The 16,366-nt window shown below is 44.7% G+C and overlaps 1 pseudogene; it reads left to right on the top strand.

Annotated features, from left to right (window-relative positions):
- Window positions 1–1,728: 1,728 nt before the first annotated feature.
- Window positions 1,729–5,363, top strand: LOC136546930 (probable mixed-linked glucan synthase 3; annotated as a pseudogene).
- Window positions 5,364–16,366: the final 11,003 nt, after the last annotated feature.

The raw sequence follows: 16,366 nt of genomic DNA, 5'->3' as shown, positions 1-16,366 counted from the left end.
AATTTTCTTTTTGCATAATGTTAAAGTTGAGAATTCAGTGGAACTAAACATGGCCTAGCTGGCTCACAGGATTCCGATCCCGATTCCCTTGGTGCGGAGTTCCGCGCTAGTGCCAGACTGCCAGCTGCTGCCAGATGATCCCAATCTTGGCAGCGATCTCGTTTCTGTTGGCATGCTCCTGCGACGTCGGGCGTCACAGTATACTTACTGTACATTGGATCTGTGTTGCCCGCAGCAGCATGTGAAAATACTACTACCTCTTTTAAAAAAAGAGTTTAACCAATTTAACACAGTATAAAAATCTATCTCATGATGAATCTAATGGTACTTATTTGATATTATAAATATCGATATTTTTATTCATAGTTAGCCAAACTCAAGATACTTTAACTTGGCACATGTATCTTGAGTTTGACTAACTATCGAGAAAAAAAATCATCCAACTACCAAATAGGTCGAGTATAATTAAACATCTTTTGTTAATTGGGACTTGGGGGTTCAAAGAACAGATTCAGTTACCTTTTGCAAGTTTGCACAAGGTGATGATGGTAAAGGCATGTTTGGACCCATGAAGCTACTCCTTACGTCCCAAAAAGAATGCAATTCTACAATGATGCAATGTTTAGATATGTCAAGTTTGATAAAAAAATTTTAAAATACTAATATTTATCATACTAAATGGGTACCATCACATTAGTCATGAAATATATTTTCATAATGTACTTTTTTGACATTATAAGCATTAATATTTTTTACCTATATACTTGGTTAAACTTTAGACACTTTAACTGAGAATGCACCTAGAATTACATTTGTTTTTGGACAGAGGTAGTAATAGTTACCTTCTATGACAATTACTTGTATTAGACCAAAATAGGTACAACTAATAAAGTAGCTAATTGTTAGCTGGATACTTATGTAGCTAATAACTATATCTCACTAGTTAGACTAATTCAACATATAGCAGCTGGTGGATCCTAACAAACCCTAAGAAATAAATAAAGATTGACATTGTGTGTTGTGACTTGTGAGTGTCTTAGTTGTATGTACTGTGTAATTACTTGGGGAAAAAAAACTTGCAGTGGGATACTGGATATATACAGCCTGTTCGGTTGGCTGGTTCGTATCGTTGCTGATTCGTGAAGAAGTACTGCTAGCTGGTTTGTGTGAGAGAAAAATACTGTTTCGGCTAAAAATTTATGATCGTTTACGATAAGCCACAGCCATTCTTTGATGCCGCAGCAGACAGTGTCCCTTGGAGCTAGCTATAACGTCTTCGTCTCTGGAAACTTTAGCATTTCTGGTTGTCCACACTTTGGTCCCCGAATGGTGGTGTTTTTGGAAGGAGAATCAGAATCTCCGGTTTGCAGATGAGGAACGAACGACCCACAGCGCCCACGTTCTCCACGACATCTACTGCCAGCAGGGACAGACAGGGTTGCTTGGCTCATCACCATGCATGCACTAGACAGTGAAACGTGCAATGCTTGTGTGCCAATGTGGCGGAGTACCAGTAGTACTCCTACATGGCAATACAAAATGCTGGTTGTTCCATCAGACAACGACGTGAGGCCTTCTCACCGTGGGCCGTGGCAGGTGGCACGCACACGTTACTCAACAGGCCGAGACAAGAACCATCGTCGTCGTCCCCCGCGATCACGAGTCCTCGATGCCGCTTTTGTACGCGCGCAGGCACAGCAACGGCGACGTACGGTCTCCCGTTGGGTTTGTTCGGACGCGTCGGAGTCCGTGCGCTCGGCGTCGGCGTGGCACACGTACTGCGCTGCGTCTGTAAATATGACTCCCGTCCCTCCCATTTGTCACCGGCGACGAGCCGACGACATCGTCGCGTCGTCATACGCATCTGCTCCGCTCCGCTGCAAGCGTATATATTGATATATTCACACGCACAGACCGGACCTGACCTACTCGCAACTTGCAAGACGCGCGCTCGCGCAAGCCATGTCCCCGCCGGCGGCGACCGGCGGCGCCGGTGGTGCTCGCGATGGTCACGCTAACTCCGGCCTCGGCGAGCCGCTGCTCCGGAACGGCGGCGGCGGCGTCCACGCCGGGGCGGCGGTGACCGTGGCCAACGGTGGCGCGGAACCGGCGGCTGAGAAGAAGCGAAGCGCCGAGGACAGGTACTGGGTGGACATCGACCAGCCGGAGGCGCTGGAGCCGGCCGACGTGGAGAGTGGCCGCGGTGGCCGCCGGCCCCTGCTGTTTCGGAACAAGAAGGTCAAGCGGAGCATACTGTACCCATACAGGTGCGTGTACTGCTGCACGTACATTCGGGTTTACTTTGCTACAGTATAGAGGTTTTCGTATGTTTTTAACTTTTAACTGTCTGGAATTCAACTTTTACTCATTTCCCTGAAACTACTGCGAAATTGAACTTTTCATTTTTTTTGGATAAATAGAAGTGCTATAGTATCAAGAATAAATCCAACGGTCAATAATAAACATATTATTTATTTTGTTCACTGTCTAGTCACTTCGATCCTTAGTAATAACTAATAAGCAACAAAATTGACTAATTAACGCACAAGAACAGATAATCTGAAGAACATTTTCACACACCACAGGTTCTTGATCTTCGCTCGTTTGATCGCAATCATCATCTTCTTCATATGGCGGGTGAAGAACAACATCGCCGACATCGAGTGGCTGTGGGCGCTCTCCGTCGCCGGCGACGTCTGGTTCGGCTTCTCATGGCTCCTCAACATGCTCCCGAGGATGAACCCCATCAAGAGCATCCCCAACCTCGCCGCGCTCAAGCGGCAGCACGACCGCCCGCGCCCGGACGGCAGCTCCAGCCTCCCGGGGGTCGACGTCTTCATCAACACGGCGAACCCCGTGGACGAGCCGATCCTGTGCACGATGAACTCCGTCCTCTCCATCCTCGCCACCGACTACCCGGTGGAGAAGCACGCCTGCTACCTCTCCGACGACGGCGGGGCGCTGGTCCACTACGAGGCGCTGGAAGAGACGGCGAGGTTCGCCGCGCTGTGGGTGCCATTCTGCCGGAAGCACTGCGTCGAGCCGAGGGCGCCTGAGAGGTGCTTTTATGATGAGCTGCTGAGAGCGCCGACGTACGCCGGTGGGTCGCCGGAGGATTTCGCGGAGGACCACCGGTGCGTGCGCCGGGAGTACGAGGAGTTCAGGGCGCGGATCGGCATGCTCTTCGACACGGTTCGCCGGCGGTCTGACGCGTACAACGCCGCCGGGAAATCTGGAGGAGGCGTGAAGCCTACTTGGATGGCTGATGGGACACAATGGCCCGGTGCATGGATTGATCCAACAGAGAACCATATGAAAGGCCACTACGCACCGATTATTAAGGTACTTCTTTTGTTATTTCCCTGTCATCATCATGCCTATGCATTGTTATACATTTGTTGATGAAAGTGGAGTAGTTAGTACCAAATTTCATTGCTGACGAAAGATTACACTACTTAGAATCAATTTGGCACTCATGGACATTGACAGGTGATGTTGGAGCAGCCAGGCCATACGCCTCAGCTTGGGCAGCCCAATGGCGTCGTCAACAGCTGTCCAATTGACCTGAGTGCCACTGACTCGCGTCTGCCCATGCTTGTCTACGTGGCACGCGAGAAGCACCCGACCAGCTACGACCACCAGAAGAAGGCTGGCGCCATGAACGTGCAGCTGCGCGTGTCGGCGCTGCTCTCCAACGCGCCCTTCATCATCAACTTCGACTGCGACCACTACATCAACAACTCGGGGGCGTTCCGCGCCGCCATGTGCTTCATGCTCGACCCCAGGGAAGGGGAGGACACGGCGTTCGTGCAGTTCCCGCAGCGGTTCGACGACGTCGACCCGGAGGACAGGTACTGCAACCACAACCGCGTCTTCTTCGACGGCACCATGCTCGCTCTCAACGGCCTCCAAGGCCCGTCGTACCTGGGCACCGGGTGCATGTTCCGTCGCTCCGCGCTCTACGGCGGGAAACCTCCGGGCCGGCGAAGAACCGCCGGCAACCACGATGGCAGCGGCATCGCAGTCGATGCTAGTGCTTTCGGCAACTCGACACCCTTCCTAGAATCAATACGGCTCGCCGTAGCCGGCGAACAAGATCGTCGGTCCTGCTGCTGCCGTGTGCACACTGGATGATGAGTCGATCACCACCGAGCTGCTGAACGTCATGGCGTGCGCGTACGAAGCTGGGACTAGCTGGGGCAGGGGCATCGGGTGGGTCTACAACATCGCAACCGAGGATGTGGCCACCGGCTTCCGCGTGCACCGGCAGGGATGGTTCTCCAGGCACTGCACCATTGAGCCTGCCGCCTTCCGCGGCACCGCGCCGATCAACCTCGCCGAGCGCCTCCTCCAGATCATGCGGTGGTCGGGCGGGTCCCTGGAGATGTTCTTCTCCCACAACAACCCCCTCCTCGCCGGCGGCTGGCTGCACCCGCTGCAGCGCGTGGCGTACCTCAACATGACCATCTACCCCGTCACCTCCGTCTTCACCGTGGTCTACGGCCTGTGCCCGGTCATGTGGCTCTTCCCCGAGGAGTTCTACATCCAGAGGCCGTTCACGAGGTACGTCGTCTACCTCGTGCTGGTGATCCTGATGATCCACGTCATCGGAGCGTTCGAGATAAAATGGGCGGGGATCACGTGGACGGACTGGTGGCGGAACGAGCAGTTCTTCATGGTCGGTGCCACCAGCGCGTACCCGACTGCGGTGCTGTACATAGTGATCAAGCTCGTCACCGGGAAAGGGATACGGTTCAGGATCACCTCCAAGCAGGCGGTGGCGGCGGACGGCGACGGCGACAAGTTCGCCGACCTGTACGTCTTCCGGTGGGTGCCGCTGCTGATCCCGACCACCGTGGTCTTCGCCGCCAACGTCGGGGCCATCGGCGTCGCGCTGGGCAAGGTAATCGTGTTCAGTGGAGTCTGGAGGTCGTATCAGGTGAGGCACGCGGCGCTGGGCTTGCTGTTCAACGTGTGGATCGTCGCCCTCCTCTACCCGTTTGCGCTGGCCGTGCTGGGACGGCGAGGGAAGAGACCCGCTGTCCTGTTGGTCCTGTTGCCGGTTGCCTTCCTAGCTGTGGCCCTCGCGTATATCATTCTTCATAGCCTGCTTATGAATTTCATCCCGTTCTAGCTAGTCGATGCATGTAAAGGTTCGGAGTTTGGATGTGAGAGATAGAGCATCCATGATTGTAGTAGGCTTCAGTTCTCGCCTGCACTCCCTAAAAGGAAGAATAATAAGAATGGAATATGTACATATGAAGGGGAAAACGAAATGATGAACTCGTGGTTCGAGATTAAATGTAATGCAGAATCCATTACTTTTGTTGATGATTGTGACGCTGTGATTTCGGAATATAATTCTAAAGACATTTGCTCGTCCAATCTTTATATATACTCTGTGGTATCCTTTTTAGAAGGTTTCAATTCTTTTATACCCCCGCTATCTGGAAGTTGTGCATTCCACTCAGAGTCGAAATCTTTTTGTAACAACAACGAGCTTCTCACAAGAGATAATTTGATTAAAATAAAACCTATAAATGGTAGGTCCCGCCACTTCTGCTATGAAAATGAGTCCATTCATCACATTTTTTTACTATTGTGTTGCTGTTAGCATCTGAAACTCTGTTACTTAATTATACCTTGTATTCAACGTGGTACTGATTTTGAATCAGTAGCTTATCTGTGTCTCTTTGGCAAAAGGGCCCTCACAAAAGAATGTGGTTACTATAGCATCTCGAAGAGCCTCTTTATATTTTTCCTAATTAATAGAAATATAGATTTTGATGAAAAACCCCCTCCAATAGCTTATTTAATCATATTTTTCAAATACAATTATTATCCTCTATTCCAGAATTATATTCTCGCTAGCTAAAGATAGAGAGTGATGCTGGTTCTCTAGAGTGTGCACAAGATATAGAGAATCTGTTGCAGGGTGCAAAGATATAGAGTGATTTTTATTTAAATGCTTCTCCAAATGATGATTTAGAAAGTGAGTTTAAGAGAGACTCATGGAGACGCTCTTATAGAGAATGCATCTCAGCTTTTTGCAGCAAAACACATCTATAGATGCATTATGGGTGTGCATCGTTTCAAATTTTTCGAGTGATCAGAATACCTATTTTGAATTAGTTTCCATGTTTCCACTTAGAGCAGGGGTGGAGACAAGGGGGGTCAGGCAGGGGCCTAGCCCCCTAAACTTGCTTAGTAATCCCTCTGTTCCAAATTATAAGACGTTTTGACTTTTCTAGATACGTTGCATTTGCTATGCATATAGATATACACTATGTCTAGATACATAGGTAAAAGCAATATATCTAGAAAAGTCCAAAACATCTTATAATTTAGAACGAATTTAGTATATGTTAGTACTCATCACTAGTTTTCCTAATTCTAGAGATTGTAGGTAAAAAAATCTCTTCAACTAAGGTAATAAAGGTCCAATTAGAATAAAATAATCTCTCTATTGTGTTTTTCTCAAGTTATATCTCATAATTATATAATTCTATGTGCGTAGATAAAATAAATATGACGTGAACCATTGATTTTATAAACAATGTCCTTTTTTATCTTCAGTTTAGACAATTAGCACTTATCCGAGATAAAGAATAAGAAAGAGGACTAAAAATGATTTATAGGTTGTTAAGCCAACATTAAGATCAATATTTTTAAGCCGGATATTAACGTTTGACACTGGCTTCCTAAATTTTTTTGTCCCGAGAAATGAGTTTGCACTACATATAGTAGCATGGATTAGGAAGGCACAACATCTCCAAAAGTATCATATTTCTCTTCCTAATTCGTGGTTTTTAGCAAGATGAGAAAAACCCACTCTTCAACAACTTCTAATCCATTCTCCTAAAATTTACGCACTTAGAAAATCCTCCTTGGTCGCGCGTAACTTTGCGCGTAGTCGCGGTCGCGCAGATACTACTTTCACGTGCGTATCAGTCGGTCAATCTAAAGGTGGAAGAGTGTGGGAAAAAAATAAGGAGTAGGAAAGGGTTAATGATGCAAATATACGAGAGAGAAGGAATATATAAAAGTGGTTACGATATTTTAGGAATAGTATAGGATTCCTGATGTAAAATTGTATACTACTCCCTCCGTTCCTTAATATAAGCCATATAGTTTTCTAAAGAAAATTCCAAAATATAGGTACATATCAGCTTCCACGCCGATTAGTTTGGAAACCTTCCCACCGTACATAACACATGCCCCAATCAATCCCTTAGATTTAGGAAGCAATCTGATTGGGAGAGAGAAGATGGCCTGATTTTCCTTTTTTTTTCTCGGTCTCACATCTTTCCCCAAGCCGTGCATTAATATTGGTGCTAAAAACTATATGGCTTATATTAAGGAACGGATGGAGTATATTTTAGGAGTGGATTATTGGAAACTCTTGGAGATGACCTTCTTTTTTCCTCTCAATACCTTTTTAAGAGTTGCAAAACTATATGTTTTTTGGGAGAAAAAAATAGAATACTCTTGGAGATGCTCTTATATGTTAGTTTGCATATCCTGGGTATGCACCTTTATACGGTATTTTGCATCTCTTGGGTAGAAACACAATTTGATATTTTATGGATAGATGCACCTTTATATGTGCTCTATTGCTAAAATTTGAAACTTTGCATGGATTAGGAATGCACCTTTATATGGGCTTTATTGCCAAACTGACTATTCCGCCTTTTTCTTTTTCGAACCAAGGCCAACCACATTTCTATTACTCATATAACAGAAACATAACAATTGTTTGTGATGAGAAGGAAAAATGGAAGAAAGACTACGATTCACTATCATTCTTCTCCAGCGTGAGTACCCTGTGATGATTGTTGAAATCAAGAGAGAATGGAACACGTATGGGGCCTCCGATTCTTAGGGGCCCCAAAAATTACCAATTGTACCAACCAATTGTCTAATAGACTAATTGTCTTTTATTTGATGGAAATATTTCTTGTATTGATTAACAATTACTACTTAGTTGCTATATGTTGGTGCAGAACCGCTAGCTGTGCAAAGTGCTCAGCGCTGCCTATCTAGGACTGTTGTACCGGCCAACAAAATAATTTATTTTTCATTAATGTCGGTTTTGTTAAATAATCCATATGAACTAGAATTATTGTATTAGTGTTCTCCAATGATATAAGAAAGACTTAATAATTTATCGCAATGAATTGGAATTGTTGTTTTCATTAATGATTTTATTTCAAAGACACTAAGACAATGCTGCTGTTCAAACAAAGATTATGCAACCAAGGGTTGAATATGTAAGATTCTTGATTTATCGCAATGATGTACATGTTATTATCGTTCTATTTTTCTAGGGCGGTAGTGCCTATTTTAGGGTTTAGGACAAGGTCCCAGATTGTATCGGCACGGCCCTACAACTATCGAAGGAGGAAACATATACCACTTGGGGAGATGGGGTTGGGGGTCAATTATGCAAACACTTATGGGTATCTGGTCTCGTGGTCATACATACACGTTTCGAGCAATCCAGCCACTACATACAAGAATTGACAACTCAACCGATCTCAATTTTGTTGGCCTGGGCGCTTGGCTCTGTTTTTATGTGGCTATCGGACGTGCAATTCTGAAACTGGACAGCTTATTCTCTGCATGGTTATATTATATCCAGCTATTAGTAGCCACAACGGTCAACAGTGAAGAAGACCATGACATCTAAGGAAGGGGTTGAATTAGACAATTTAAAAATCTAACTCTAAATTATGGCCTCTTTTTCTAACCCTAGCAAAACCTATGATAAAGATAAACTATCTAAATGTGCAACAACGATTTTACTAGTGTGTTGCTATATCTACCGCAAAAGGAGTAATATAATCAATGTAAATACGGAAGCTAAAGAGCAAGGTAGAGATATGCAAACTTTCATCGATGACTCCAGTATTTTTACGGAGGCTTCGAGAAGCACGCAAGCTTCTCCCTAGTCCTTGTTGGAGCCCCTCACAAGGATCAAGCTCCCGGTCGGGTAACTCCGTGGATAGCTTCGGGCTTTCCCCACGCGCAAGTGGGTCTCCGACGTGCCTTCCGACAAGCCTCTCCCGAATGCTCCCCGCCGTCTTCACTATCAAGCTTCCGGCCGAAACGCCGCGAGCCTTGTTCCCTCTGGAACACGGTGGCGGCCACACCACAAACTCGGTTGGTGTGATCTCGCAAGACTACAAGTCCCTCCGATGTACAACAATGGTGCTCGGAAGCACCGAGTGGTAAGAGGTATGCAAACCTCACTAAACACTAGGCCTAAACCTAGAGCAAGCGCATAAGCGGTGGTCTAATCAACCTAAGAACTTCGCAAAGCACCTACGCTAATCACCTAATAAAACACTAAGCACTATGTAAGTGGAGATCACTAAAATGGTGTATCAACACCCTTGGTATGTTTTCTCAGCTCCACTATCCTCATTTGGCCGGTTGGGGGTTGTATTTATAAGCCCCACTGAGAAAGTAGCCATTGGGGAGCTGCTACTGACCAGACGTGTCTGGTCGTCCCGACCGTTAGAGCCACGATCAACTGATCGGACGCTACCAGCGTCTGGTCACTTGCCACCGGATGCGTCCGATCGTAATTTCGCTGCTCTAGAACCTCTCTGTACTCGATCGGACGCTGCTGTCCTGCATCTGGTCGATTTGCCGCCAGCGTCTGGTCAATGCTGAACTTGTTGCCGAACTGATGAACAGTGCCATCAGTGCGTCCGGCCGCTTGCCTTGTTCAGCGTCCGGTCGCTGCTGCTGACGCCTGCTATTGCCGAGCCACTGATCGGAGCGTCCGGTCACTTTCCTCCAGCATCCAGTCACCTCTGTGAGCTCGTTTCTTCACGATCTTACGTGTGACTTGGTTCCTATCTTCGTGCTTGGATTTTACTTGATATCTTGGGTCTTCTCTTGTGCTCCTAATGTCTTGCTTAAAGTGTTAATCATCGGATCATCACGTCGCCTTCGTTCAAGTCACGTCTTACACCCTATTGCACTACAAAACAATCACTTACGAATTTATTAGTCCAATTTGGTTGTGTTGGTCATCAAACACCAAAATCCAAAGTAAATGGGCCTATGGTCTATTTTCCTTACAATCTCCCCCTTTTTGGTGATTGATGACAACACGATCAAAGAAAGTAAATAATAGAATTTTGAAATTTAAAAACTACCTACTTGTTAGGATGTAATGCAAGGGGCAAGATTATATGATGCTAAAAGATAGTACTTGTAAGACTAAAAGATACTTCATAAAAGCTTATCTTGCCCTTACAAATGTCCCCTTATGGCATTATTTATGGATTTAAGCCTTATTTCCTATAAATTTTTCCCTATTACATAGACTAATCCATAATCCACTATTCTCCATTTTCTCGGACCATTACCACTAGTAGACACCACTTGTAGACCATTACCACTTGTAAATGATATAGCTTTTGGTCATTACAAATTAATGCTTGCTTTTGGTCCTCTAAATTCTCCCCCTTTAGAATCAAACACCGAAAAAGAAAGACATTAGTAGCACAAGGGAGGGTCAAACTTTATGATCCTTTGTGTGTAAAGTGGAATAGATCACAAAATTTGACTCTCACATTATATAGACTAAGCTGCCCCTAAATATATGCATACATATGGTAGAAGAAAAAGCATATGCATAATTGGCAAAGTATTGCACAAGGGAATTTAATCTATATAATGCATGGAGAAAGCATATAAATATCAAAATGAAATCAACATGATGATATCGGTTTAGAAATACCACATGTGGAAACCAATTTGATTTCTACCACTTGCAATCGGTGGTGGATATTTGAAGTATGATGCTTAACTCCGGGGACTCCATTTTCCTTGTAATGAGACTACTACACATGATAAGCTTGAAAAGGTATTAGTCTCAAGGCATCCAACTTGTAGAGTAACCTTCCCCTAAATTTGTGCACACAAGTATGGAATACTTATTGAAGATATACACACTGATTTTAGAATCAATAATACCACTTGAAAGATGACATCTCATGAATGTGAAAATCATTTTCGAACATGATATTTGGGAGAAATTATCTACAATTTGTACTTTGGCACATATTAGATGAACAATCAAAAAACAAGCTATGTGCCATGCTCCTAAACAATTTTAAACCATGTAGAGTTGCTCTAAGGAATAAGAATGAAACCGAGTAAGCCTACCATAAGATATACCTAGTGTATGCATAACAAAATATGTAAGTATGCAAATGTAAACCTAGGCATGAAAAATAACTAGATGCTTAAAGATACCAATTTATAACAAATACAACTTGTAGGAAATTGCAAATTGATACTACATGAAGGAAATTAAATCTAGTTACTTAACATGGAGAAGAGAATTTGGGTCCATAGTATTCACTAACCCACTTGGCAATGATTTTATGTATCATGATGCACCCCATGTAATACACCCATACTTTGCCAAGTCTCCAAAATCCCCAAAGTCCATCAGACTTGTTACTTTTCTTTCGGGATCCAAACCTTCTTGGTGCTCTTCATGTTGGAGATGATTTTCTTTGGCATCCAAAAGTGTTTGACCTCATTGTTGGCTTGCTTGTTCACCTTGATGGCACCACCTTGTCATTTTTCTTCTTCTTTAAGAGATAAGGTATGGAGGCCTTCTTGTCCACCTTATTGGTGTAGGTGTTGGAGAGCTTGCTTGTTTGCTTTTTCTCTTTCTTCTTTGCTTCTCCCATATTCTTCACCTTGCACTCATAGAACTTGTGACTTTCCTTGTGGCATATGTAGCAAACCACGGTTTGTCCTTCATCAAGCTTCTTTACTCTCTTGACGGTGTTATCTTGATGAAGTTGAGCTTGATTCACCTTGCCTTTCACTTGAGTCAAGTTCTTAGTGAGGCGAGCTACTTCTCTGCTTTAGTTGCTTATTCTCCTTTGCAACCTCCTATGTGTATGTATCTACAACAACTTTCTCAACATAAACTTGGTTGCACAAAGATGAGTCTAAATATAAATCATTACAAGAAGTAGAGGCATCCTTTTTAGACATGTTAAAGGTAGAACTTTTCTTTTTATATGCCTTGGTGGGGGTTGTACTAACGGCTTTAAGACTAGCAACTTTATTAGTTAGCTCATCACAATGTTTGCACATGGTTTTTATTTTAGCAAGCAAACTTTATAAGCATCTTGTGAGCTAGCTAACTTTTCTTTTAATTTTTCATTTTTCTTTGCAAGTTGCTCATCATTGATTGTGCATGCATTTGTTGTTGCAGTAGCCTCAAGTCGCTTAATTTTAGTAGATAGTTCAACATTTAGATTAGCAAAGTTTTTATATTGTTCAAGCAAAGTTTTATATGCTTCTTATGAACTATCTAGCTTATCTTTTATTTTTTTGAGCTTCTTTTGTTGACTAGTGCAAACTTTAGCATAATTAAGATTTTGTTGCACAATTTCTTCATAAGAAGGCATTTCATCATCACTATCACTCTCACTAGAGGATGAGCTTTTGTTACCTCGTGCCATAAGGCACATACGAGAAGAGCTTGATGATGAATACTTATGCCCTTGCCTCTTGTGATGATCTTCTTCTTTACTTGAAGAATCATCCCATGTCCTTATTGATGTAAGGGCTTGTTTCTTGCATGTCTTCTTCTTTATCTTGGGTGTGGGCTTATTTAGACAAACTTCCACAAAGTGCCCTAACTCGTCGCATCCATAGCATCCTCTCTTTCTTTGCTCATTTCTTTGATTTGTGAAAATGAGATCTTGAATTTGGATGGGCACACCCTTGACATTGAGCTTTTGGATCATCTTCTCCACCTTGTTGATTAGTTTGATTGATTCTTCATCAAGATCAGAGGTGGAGGAGGAAGATTGATCATCATCACTTGAATCATCATCATCCTCATCCTCATCTTCTTCTTCATCTTCGCTTGAGGAACTTGAGCTTGAGCTTGTCTCAACTTGCATGCCCTTCATCTTCTTTTTCTCGCCACATGCGAGAGCTTTGCCTTTGCTTGATGAAGATGCTTCTTCTTGACCCATCTTGCGTGATATTTTAAATGCCACTATCTTGCCAATGACTATGGCTAGGGTCATGGTGCTCAAGTACTCCATGTTGTGAAGGATGGTGATGATGCTTGCATATTTCTTTTGTGGTAGCACAAAGATTATCTTCCTCACGATGTTCGTATCATTTAGCTTTATTAATCCTATAGAATGGAGCTCATTGATAATTAGATTCAAACGAGAATATATATCACGAACAAGCTCATCATTATTCATTTCGAAGGAATCATAATTTTGTTTAGCTAGACAATATTTTTGCTCACGGATATTACTTGTGCCGTCATGGAGCTCTTGAAGTTTTAACCAAATTTCATGTGCCGTATTTAAAGTGAACACTTGGTTAAACACATCCATGCTAAAAGATTCAAACAAGCAATTCTTAGCTCTAGCATTGAAATGTATTTCTTTTTCTTCACTCTTTGTGGGTTTATCGGGATTCTTAATGGGTTTCATCCCATCACGAGTGACTCTCCAAACACCCAAATCGACCGCCTCAAGGTAGCAAGCCATTCTAGCTTTATAGTAGGGAAAGTTAGTGCTGTCAAAGTGTAGAGGCCTAGAGATATCCATCACAACCACTCTAAATAGCGTCGGCTCAATGACGGTTAAGCCAAAGGTTCGAAATGAGCCAACCGGCTTTGATACCAATTAAAGGGGACCGTGACGCCTAAGAAGGGGGCGGGGTGAATTAGGCAACTTAAAAATCTAACTCTAAACTATGGCCTCTTTTTCTAACCCTAGCAAAACATATGCAAAAGATAAACTATCTAAATATGCAACAATAGTTTTGCTAGTGTGTTGCTATCTCTACCGCAAAAGGAGTAATATAATCAATGTAAATACGGAAGCTAAAGAGCAAGGTAGAGATATGCAAACTCCCGTCGATGACTTTGGTATTTTTACCGAGGTATCAAGAAGTTCGCAAGCTTCTCCCTAGTCCTTGTTGGAGCTCATCGTAAGGAATCCCTCGCAAGGGCCAAGCTCTCGGTCGGGTAACTCCGTGGATAGCATCAGGCCTTCCCCACGCGCAAGTGGGTCTCCGACGTGCCTTCCGACAAGCCTCTCCCGGATGCTCCCTGCCGTCTTCACTATCAAGCTTCCGGCCAAAATGCCGCAGGCCTTGTTCCCTCCGGTACACAGTGGTGGCCACACCATAAACTCGGTTGGTGTGATCTCGCAAGACTACAAGCTCCTCCAATGTACACCAATGGTGCTCGCAAGCACCGAGTGGTAAGAGGTATGCAAACCTCACTAAACACTAGACATAAACCTAGAGCAAACGTATAAGTGATGGTCTAATCAACCTAAGAACTTCGCAAAGCACCTACGCTAATCACCTAATAAAACACTGAGCACTATGCAAGTGAAGATCACTAAAATGGTGTATCAACACCCTTGGTATGTTTCCTCAGCTCCACTATCCTCATTTGGCCGGTTGGGGGTTGTATTTATAAGTCCCACTGAGAAAGTAGTCGTTGGGGATGAAATCCCACTTTTCTATTACTGACCGGACGCTGATCACGTCCTGACCGGACGCGTCCGGTCGTCCCGACCGTTAGAGCCGCGATCAACTGATCGGACACTGCCAGCGTTCGGTCACTTGCCACCGGACGCGTCTGGTCGCAATTTCGCTGCTCTGGAACCTCTCTGTACTCAATCGGACGCTGCTGTCCTACGTTTGGTCGATTTGCCGCCAGCGTCCGGTCAATGCTGAATGAGTTGCCGGACTGATGAACAATGCCATCGGTGCGTCCGGTTGTTTTGCTTGTTCAGCGTCCGGTCGCTGCTGCTGACGCCTGCTGTTGCCGAGCCACTGATCGGAGCGTCCGGTCACTTCCTTTCAGCGTCCGGTCACCTCTGTGAGCTCGTTTCTTTGCGATCTTGCGTGCGGGTTGGTTTCTATCTTCGTGCTTGGACTTTGCTTGATATATTGGGTCTTCTCTTGTGCTCCTAAGGTCTTGCTTAAAGTGTTGATCATCGGATCATTACGTCGCCTTCGTCCAAATCACGTCTTGCACCCTATTGAACTACAAAACAATCACTTGCAAATTCATTAGTTCAATTTAGTTGTGTTGGTCATCAAACACCAAAATCCAAAGTAAATAGGGCTAGGGTCTATTTTTTTCCTTACAAACAGCTATATATGTCTCCAGGCCCTAGCTTTCTGTTTCAGAGCCATGCAATCTCGTTATGTTGACAGTACAAATTATCGAAGCTTCTAATTAGTAGCACAATCTTCCAGCCCAACAGTGCAAAACTATTTGCGATTTCCCCCCTGCCAAGTCAACTAATCTAAACAACTACGGTCCTGTTTGGAACTACGATCTGTGGCCGCGCGGTGCGGTTTCCCATGCATCCGCAGCTCCGTGGCCGCGATACTAGAAATCGGTGGTATAGTTCATTTGCCAATTGTTTTCCCCACAGTCGGGAAGGTGCGATTCCAAAGGCCTATATCACTATATACGCCAAGCGGTGCCAAACGAGCGTGCTGCTCCATGTTTTTTACACCGTCGCGACCTAAAAGACAAAAGCTTAGCTAGCCGGCAAACGGGCTCTGTTCGACTGTCATTATAAGCCGACTTATCTGGTATAATATTTTTTTTCTCCCAATAAACCAGCACAAGCGGCTTATAAACCAGAGCCGTAGCTATGAATAGAAGGACGTGAACCGCAGCGCATCGCGAGGGGCGGAGAGAACATACGCTGCTTTCATGTGGCGCTTCATGCATGGCTACAGTGCACATATCTCAGCACTGAAGGACAAAGACGACAGAGACACCCTGTCTTGGTCCCGTGACCGTGCCACCGTGGGCTCTTATACTGCATGCACGCAATCGTGGTCCAGCCAGGAGAGTGGATTCGAGCATCCGATCCGATGAGCTAGCACTATACAGAGCTCCGATCCGTGTCTTGCAGGTCGCAAATGATGCAGCCAATGGCTTTCGCTTTTTCCTTCGCTGTCTCGTTCACTGTTTGTCTTCAGTACGTAACCGTAAGTGTGTGTCGCATGCATGTGTTCATTGCGATCTGGAGCTCAAAATGATGAGTGGACTTGCTTGGATTGGTTTTACGTCCCCTGTTGCTGTCACCCGAATGATGTCCCTTTGGATGACGTGCTGGGGATGATATCAGCCAAGATCCGGCCAGCCGGCGTGTACGTACTTTTATCAAGAGTCAAATCGAAGAGCAACAACACTGCAACACTCACTGAGCATCTAGGAGTACTCCTAGTTGAAAGTGAAAACACTAGGTGCCATGCACGTTTGGACTAGCATGAGGGTCGTACGTCTTACACTGTGAGGTGATGCCGCACC

The sequence above is a fragment of the Miscanthus floridulus genome, chromosome 3, assembly GCF_019320115.1.
Source record: "Miscanthus floridulus cultivar M001 chromosome 3, ASM1932011v1, whole genome shotgun sequence".
In the NCBI taxonomy this organism is placed as follows: domain Eukaryota; kingdom Viridiplantae; phylum Streptophyta; class Magnoliopsida; order Poales; family Poaceae; genus Miscanthus; species Miscanthus floridulus.
The sequence above is the reverse complement of the archived record's forward strand: the minus strand, read 5'-3'. Positions and strand labels throughout refer to the sequence as shown.